Raw genomic sequence first — 8,814 nt, 5'->3', positions numbered from 1 at the left:
AATTAACGAGGGTGGATGAAGTCCTGAAGGCTTTGCATGTGGTGGCAAGGATGGAGGTTGGTAGGGCATTGAGAGATAGGGCTGAAGAAGGAAGGGCCATACAGCTACTGGAAAGCTTGGAGGGCGACCCCGACTTCGGGTGCCTAAACTGCATTCCAAAAATGAAAGCTGAAGCGGAAAAAGGGAAAGCCAAAGCATCAACCTTTGAGGAGGGAAGGGATTGGGAGGAGGCGACCTAGGGGGATAGTGAGACTGAGTGAGCGGCCTATCAGCAATGAACTAGGTTTTTTGTCTGCTTGCTATAAGTTGTGGGCAAATTTTGTATCTTGAAACTTTTGAATTAATAGAATGAAAAAACCTTTACTGATAAACTTTTGTATCTTGATACTTTTGAAATTTTGTATTTTGAATGACTATATAGTATATATTTATAGAATTATAATCAACCATAATCAATGTACAAATAATTAATGGAACGAATTGAATTTTTTTTTTTATAGTGCATTACATAAAAAAGATCATGGTATTAAATTTATTTCCATTGTTTAACAAATAATTGAAATAACGTAGCTCATATACAAAAAACATTTGAAAGAAATTAATTAATAAAAATGAAATAGAATTATAGAAAGCATTTTTATATCCATAAGACTGTAAGAGGCAAACTGAAACAAATTGGAATTTGAAAAATTATCATTAATATTTATGCTTTTGAAATTTACAATTTTTTCGTCAAAGACTTGAGTCCCCCAAAAACTTAAAAGCCAAAATGAGTGAGCCACTGGCACTCAGCCTGTTAGGGTTCAAGGACATAGGAAAAAAAACTACAGGGGGTGGGGCTAGGGCACAGGTAGTGGAATTGTTTACAATTTTGGCCTAAGAATCTGGCCCTCCTTCCATGTAGAATTCTTCAGACAGCATAAGCTGAGAGAATTCTTCAAGCCACATGTAGTTTGGAAAGTTGTCCAGGAGGAACCATTTCTGGAGGAAGTCCCTGCCAATCCATGCCCATTTTCTATGACGCATCAGCTGCTCCGCATTTAGGTTTAGGAGAAACGGTTGCCTGGCCATTGGCAGTGTTTGGTCAGGGAGGAGAAGCTTGGATAAATCACTCACCCAAGGGATCTCCACCCCTACTTCTGCAAGAATGACAAGAGTAATGTCGTCTTTGAGGAAGTCTTCCTTAAAAACCTTCCTCAATAGCATCAGCATATCCACCTTGTCTCCTCTCAAGTCCAGAAGAGACGCTAAGAAGAGGGATGTAAGGTTCGTGTTAACACGGTACCTATTTTTCATTTCGCAGAAATTCTCTGCCCAACACCATCCACATAGCCTCATTGGTGAACGACCCAACCTCCTTGCAGACTGATTGGAGGGTTGGGTCTCTAACGGAGCCTAGAAAGGCCCTCTGGTCCTCTGCAGAAATGCTTCTCAAGCGGATGGGAGTGTCCATCTTGAGAAAACAGATTAACAAATTAAACAACCCGAGCAGTGAGCCTATAAACCTAAAATACCCTGAGCTCTGATGATTTATCTACCAAATGGAAAAGGCTAATTGAAGATGAAAGAAGCAGAGATCGTATATAAATTGTTGAAGCTCTTGCTTGTAATAATTACTTCTTTAACAGTATTAACTGCTATAAATTTTTTTAAATCTTTCCCATAAATGCACGAGTGTGCGAAATTGGAAACAACTATCAACCAATACCAAATTGGCAAGTATCACATTGGAAGTCATGGGGACAGACTGGATTACCATAAGTGAATAGATATATATTAAATGAACGAAATTATCGATCGTGATTCGTGACATTTGATACGTGTCTATTGAATTCAATTCCATTTCAGGCACTTTCTGGTGAGCTATGCTCTCTTCAGAAAATTGGGCCGAAATAAAACTTCAGCCATTGATCTATAATCATCGAACGGTTTAAAATCATTGATAGATTTTAGGTATGTGTCACCCTTTATGTGTCAAAGAGGCCACACTTATTGATACATCGTGCAGAGTCTAGACTCAATGTATTATGTGATGTGATGTACTGATGTGATGTGATGTGCCTTGTCTTTTAATGACAATGAATTTATGAAATCGCCAATGAATTATATATTGTACCATAAATAACAAAATATTCGCCAAAACAAATTAAATAATTTTCAAGCGGTGTATAAAAATCGCCAATACATTTAAATAATTTTCAAGCGGTGGATAAAAATCGCCAATACATTTAAATAATTTTTCCTTCGGAGTAACACTTTTCGCTCATACAATTATATATTTATTCCTTTTAACAATAATTATTCGTCTCTCATAATAAATATTTTCGCCATAGAACAAGGTATTATTTGCCAGAAATTTATGGCATTTTCGTACCCTAGAAAAAAAATCGCCAATACAAAATAATTTTTTCCTCATTTAAATTTTTTTTTTCGCCATCGATATGAAAATTTGCCCCCGAAAATAATGTCTGATTCACCAAGATTTTACACAGTTGCCCGGGGGGGGGGTTTCTTAAAGTTATCTAACTGAAATTATTGAGAAATTTTTACATTCATTCCTTGAGGAATCATTCAAGCATTAGACTATACACAACTCTATTCTACCTGCCCAGAAAAATGAAAAAAATCAGACTCCCTAATATAGCCTTGGTATTCCTTTTATAATGGTAAGGAATGTGACAAGCCTCGAGCTATTTACATGTTTCTAGTTTATTCTTTCAGTTATCCTTTCCTTCCAAAAGTTACCGAATGGATCTGGGCGCCTCTATTTTGTCCTGATGTGTAACTGTCTGGATGGCCATGTGTGGTAGCCATCATGCCCAGATCAAAGAGCATCCATGGTAGCCTGCCACAACACCAACCGCATCACCACTGACCATGGGTGGTTATAGATGTAGAAGACACCAGCTCGAGCGACTTCCACTACTTGTCCTGGTAGGGGAGAACCTTGAGAGTTTGGGTTAACAACACTACCAACCCAATTCCTTAATGTCCGCATCGCCCACTGTCTCCCTATACTTTTGCATCCAAAGGGAAAATTTTGCCACGAGAGGAAATTTAGTCAAATGCAAACTGTAAAACAATATCTCATATGCACATTAATCATCTTGTTCCTCTCTGGTATTTTGGTGCATTTTAAAGCCCCCCTTTGGTTGTATGATAGATTTTTCACAGGTTTTCTTTCAAGATCTCGACACCTCTTTTGCAACACAGTCCATTTATTACAAGGCTTTGGAATAACTGTAAACATATCTGAAGTTTAATCTTTAGCCGATTTAGTCATATGAATCAATGACTTATCCATCCTTACACCGATCTCTATTTAAGAACATCCCTACCGTCCTTTCAAGCTTTGTTGTATACCAATTACTGTAGCTCTGGCTTCATGTATATGATCATGATCATGAAAATCAGCATTTGATGATTTTATTTCTTCAAACGTGTGTGAATCATCACACACATCCCTAATGCTTTGACATCTGTTTAAGTGTAAAACTCAAACGCCGATTTTTTTGGCATGTTTGACTGACCCTGGAACACATTAATGGTCATGATACATTCACATGATAAGCCTACCAACCAGTGAATCACCCACCTCATCACATTTAAGCACAACTCGGGTCTCGCTAAAGATATTCTAAATATCTCACCAAGTGTTGAGCTGATAACTCATATTTCCCATAGTCAGCATGTGACCCATTTCTTTTCTTTACTTGGGTCTCAGTGAAATTAACTTGGGCATCTCAAGGAGTTCCGAGTTGCTAGATAAATCTCTGTTCAGTACACAAAGCACGTTTTCTCATATGATCGGGACTCACTGAAGTGGAAAAGACATTCCCACCAAGTCTTGAGTGGTCCCACATACTTACAACCACAAAACACAGAGCTCAAGCAACCAGGAAAGCAGGACCCACCGAAGGCCAAATATTTAATTTTTTTCTTTATGACTCAGGACTCGGTCAGAACAAAAAACACATTTTGCCGAGTGTCGAGTTCTTTCCTGGGCGACACCTTGGAATAAGTACACTGAGTGGTCCCACAATGCTCAGGACCCACTTCTAATTAAATTCTCAAAAAAGAATTATTTTTCCTTTTGTAAATTATTGGCTGAACAATATAGACAAGGGTCAAAGGACAATGACACTTTTCCTCTTCAAATAGTGATTTAAATTAGTGCTAGTTGGGGTGCCAAGTTTATTAGTTTAAAAGAACATTCCCGCCAGTTCAGTATTAAAGAGTTTGCAGGACTTTGATGTTTTTTTTTTGGAATCAAAATTCAAGGCTAACATGCTCTATATTACAAAGTGAATCATTAATTAAAGAAATGACAATTCAAACTACCAAAGAAAATAAAACTAGATTTACGTTAAGCTTAGAACATCATATAACTACTGTCAAAAGACCAGTCGAGACACCACTATTTGAATTCATATTTAGGCATGAAATGAGATCTAGATGAAGAAACTTCAATTAGGATTGGGTGAAAAAACATGTGGTTTCATAGGTTGAAATCTTTAGCTAGGAATTAAGGAGCCCCACACTCCTTTGATAGATAAAAATTCAAAGATTTTTTCTGCACTTTTACTGTGTGTTTAACACTCGGCATGATTTGAATTCAAACTAAATAAAAAACTCCACAAACTAATAAGTTAAACATAAGAAAACTAGTAGTAAAACAAACAATATTTTCATCTATGGAATATGGGGGAGCTAAATGATTCCGTATCAAATTTGATAGTGCTCAAAATTGGCAAAAAGTGCTGGCAATTCGCAATGCATCCATCTTCTCATCTTTCGTTCTGATACTGGAACAAAATTTAACCTCAAAGGTTGGCAAAACAGATATATAAAAATTAAGTCCAGAACAATTACATAGATGCATTCGCAAGAAGCGCTCTTATTTTTTTAATTGAGCACGTGAAATGGGTATTGAATTGACCACTGGGCTAGATTTTGATTGACCACGTGAAACAGATGAATGGGAACGGATAAAACGGAAATTAGAAAACGTTTAGGTTAACAAAAGGGACAAGGATCAAGTTAAGAGGGGCTCACACGTACCAACCACCTAAGCAGTCAAAAAGCTTATTGTGTGCTTAGGTGGCGTCAGTTTACCTGCACTAGAAGTCTCTAAGCAATTGAAATCTATGTTAAGTTTTAGGGTTTGTCTTAACTCTAATTTATAATTAGAGAGTTGACGCAAATCTTTGTGTCTATTCTCATTCGTTTATAGAATCACGCTGTAAAAATGATAAATAAAAAGAATGTTGCTCTTTCCGAAGACCCAAATAGAATCAATAAATTCTAGCCATGCCTCTTCTGAAGAGCCAGTCAACACATGGAATCTAGGTAAATAAAGTTGAATGGATAGATAGATAGATAATTTTTAACATCCATGAGGCTAAACATAGCCTATGGGACAACCTGCCAAATTAAACCAACTTCAGTAACTCATTTCTTTTCTTGTGCAAGTTGATGATGAGCACTCCCAACTTCTCAATGTAATCCTCATTGTATAGGCTATGCCAAGAGCAATTAGATAAAATATTAACAAATTTGTCCTTACTATCCTTGTAAGCATCACATTCTAAAATAAAATGTTGTTCAGTTTTCACGTTCCCAAAATTGCAAAAAGTGCAAACTCTCTCTTCCCAAGCATCTTGTGGCCTCTTCCAACACCCGATCTCGCAACGGAGTTGATGAGAGTTGGTTCTCAACTGAGCAATAAGATTTTTAGCTCTCCATGAAATGTTAGTCCCGATGTACGTTTTTTGAAGTTGATCACATGTGGGATTGAACTCATTGATATAATAAATTTTCTTCCTTCCAAGCCCATTTTCCCAATTCCTCTTGTAGAATTTATCCATAACGAAGACCTTTATGCCTTTTTTATTTGTGGGACACATATTAAAATGGAAATTCCATTTACTCATCCACTTGATGTTTTGTTGCATCCACGTCTTTTTCCTTTTACACAATATATTATTGAAGACCACTTTAGGCCATCTACCTTCTTCCATTTGTTCGGTTTTTTTTAGATAGCTTATGAGACGCACCATAGCAAGTGCCTCGAAAGGGGCAGCCCCCATTTCACTTAGCATGAAATCATATGAGACACTGCTTTTGATTTTGAACTTGCTAGTGATCAAATGCTTTTTAATTCCCTCAATTTATTTCCATTGTGAGGCTGAAGTGCTGCTGGCCCATAATTCACACCCATAAAGGACAAACGGCAAAACAAAAAGACCAAATAGAGTTTGAGTAGTATTCCAATCCCAAACCTCGACAATCTCATTTAATAACACATTAAGTTATTTAATTTTGATATATATTATTAAATATTACCAAAAAGAAAATAATTTACATTTCATACAATTTTTCCCTGCCCTTAAGATATATAATCAAAGTATATCTGCACTTCGTTTGGGTGGAAGTGAATTTAGTAGTCTTTTACATTTTTAGAACTTACTACCACTTAAAGCAGTGTAGGCCTTTCTCAAGCTTTGATCCTTATGCAGAGCGTCACACTTCTTTCATGACATCCAAGAACATTCCATCTTCCTCCTATTTGACAATATGAATCTCTCTTTATAGAATCATATGGAGTCCAAAAAGAGTAAGATATTAAAGATGCACCGCCATATCTGACCACACGTATTTCATTTCTGTTGGAAACTTTGACAAAAGCTGTTCTGGTACTCGATGCACCGCCATATCTCAAAGGCATTGCCTTCTTCCAACAGTGAGTGGTGTCGGGGAGATTAGCGAAATAGCTACTGTGCACTCGCAATCGTCGAGGCAGGCCTGCTTGCATGAACTTTTATCCACCATCGTTAAGTGCTCATAATCGTTGTACATCCAATCTACGTGGCCAATATCCTGCATTTCTGCTTTGCTTCCATCGCACCCCAGCCGCGTGGACTCATTTCGATAGCATCCCACTGAATTCGGATTGGAATCGAATCCGGGAGGGCAACTACAAACTGCCTTGGAATTCTCCCCAACCATACAAATTGCATTGAGACCACATCTGCCATTCCCGTCGCTACTTGCACAGGGATCTTCCTGCTGCTGATTCACCACAGTGGTGAGCAGGAGCAGAAAAGTAGTACACATCAGACGACTACAAACCATGGCCGTACTTAATTATGGTGATACTCGCAGCCCAGGAAGTCGTTAGTTGTGGCAGCTTGACTCACACTCCCAAACCCTTGGGTATCGCTGCAAGTAATTTTTGCAGGGCAGGCTGACGTCACCAGTTTCTGCACAGAATAAGTATAAATATGATATTATTTTTTACTGAAAATATGCTGCAAATTCAAATATGGAAATCACAAAGCAAGTTGTATATGAAAATATCATCAGATATTCAAAGCTTATATCCATATTTCAAAAGATTCATATCAATAAAATTTAATACAATTTTTCCGTATGTTGTTTTGTTGCATTTCAGCACTTCTGTAACCTACAAAACAATTTATTTTTCTTCTTACCCTAAACTTCAAAATAAATTGTTCATGACCAAAAGTAATCTGATCTATTTTAACAAATTGAAATCAGAAACCAAAAACCAAGTTAACAACATATCTTATCCCATGGCATGTGGCCAATATTTGCAAGAATCTTTCAGATGCTTCAAGAATATTATCACGGCCTGCTTCCTATTTTAGTAGAAGACAAAATCAACCGGGTAAAAGAAGAAAATAACTTTTAATGAGAAAGAGAAAGGCCACCCACTTCACACACCTAGTCAAAGATGTTTCTTATATCATTATTATAAATATTAAGATTTTTTTTAAATTTCATGTCAACGTGTCCCAAGCATTGTAGTTGGTCAAATTAATCTTTCTTACTCAATATCACTCTGCAAAGAATATTTCAAACATCTAGAAAATAATATTTAAATATAAAATGTGTTTCTTCTTTATATGAAATGTCCAAATCCTCCTTCCATGATTTGATTTGTGGAGTCATATGAAATAATAATTGACTACTAAATTATTATGGTTAAGATACATAGTCATAGAATTGAAAACATGATGTTAACATTATTTATATATAATCAATAAAAACACAAAAACTCATCCACTTTTTATCATAATTGATTCTATCACTTTCATTGTTAATAAAACATTTTTTTCCCCTCCTACTCCAAAATCCAAAATAAATTGTTCCTCATCATAGACCAAGCTCAAATTTATTCCAAGAATAATACAATAAATTATAAACTATTTTCAATTCAACAAATTGAAATCAAGAACCAAGTGGTCAACATGTTAAAAAAATGACTTGTAACCAGGCTTGGAATTTGACGGTCACCCCTCCCTGTCATATGAATTTTTTATGAGGGTTTCATTATTGCAATGCCTTTCATTTGACGTTTTAAGAACAATATTAATTGTCAAAAAAATATTTAATGGTAATTTTAAAGTTTTTAATTGTGGTTGTCTACAATTTGGTTTGAAAAAGATGATAATTAAAATGAAAATGTTGTTTATTGAAAATAAATGAAAATCCTTGTAATATATATAAAAAAATTAAATTTACTATCAAGTTTCTAAATTCATACTCAAAAATATTGTTTATAATTAAAATAGAAACTATTTTAAAAATTAATATTAAAATATCATTTCAATTATGACAAGTTTCTAAACTCATATAAAAAATATTTAAATTAAATAAATTGACTATGTTTCTAAATTCATATAATAAAATAGATACTAAAATTTTATATTAAAATATTATAAAATTAGAAAAACTCTATCCTAGCATTTAAAATATTCTAAATAAATTTGTAGTTGTATAATAAACATT

The 8,814-nt window shown here is 35.4% G+C and overlaps 1 non-coding gene across 1 annotated transcript; it reads right to left on the bottom strand.

The window, feature by feature from the left end:
• Nucleotides 1–6,311: 6,311 nt before the first annotated feature.
• On the bottom strand, nt 6,312–7,583 carry LOC131035896 (uncharacterized). Its single transcript, XR_009358734.1, has 2 exons — nt 7,494–7,583; nt 6,312–7,262 (listed from the first exon to the last, which is right to left on the bottom strand). It is a non-coding gene; the product is annotated as an uncharacterized LOC131035896 (transcript).
• Between the last annotated feature and the right edge of the window lie 1,231 nt (nt 7,584–8,814).

The sequence above is a fragment of the Cryptomeria japonica genome, chromosome 8 (assembly GCF_030272615.1).
Source record: "Cryptomeria japonica chromosome 8, Sugi_1.0, whole genome shotgun sequence".
Taxonomy (NCBI): domain Eukaryota; kingdom Viridiplantae; phylum Streptophyta; class Pinopsida; order Cupressales; family Cupressaceae; genus Cryptomeria; species Cryptomeria japonica.
The sequence above is the reverse complement of the archived record's forward strand: the minus strand, read 5'-3'. Positions and strand labels throughout refer to the sequence as shown.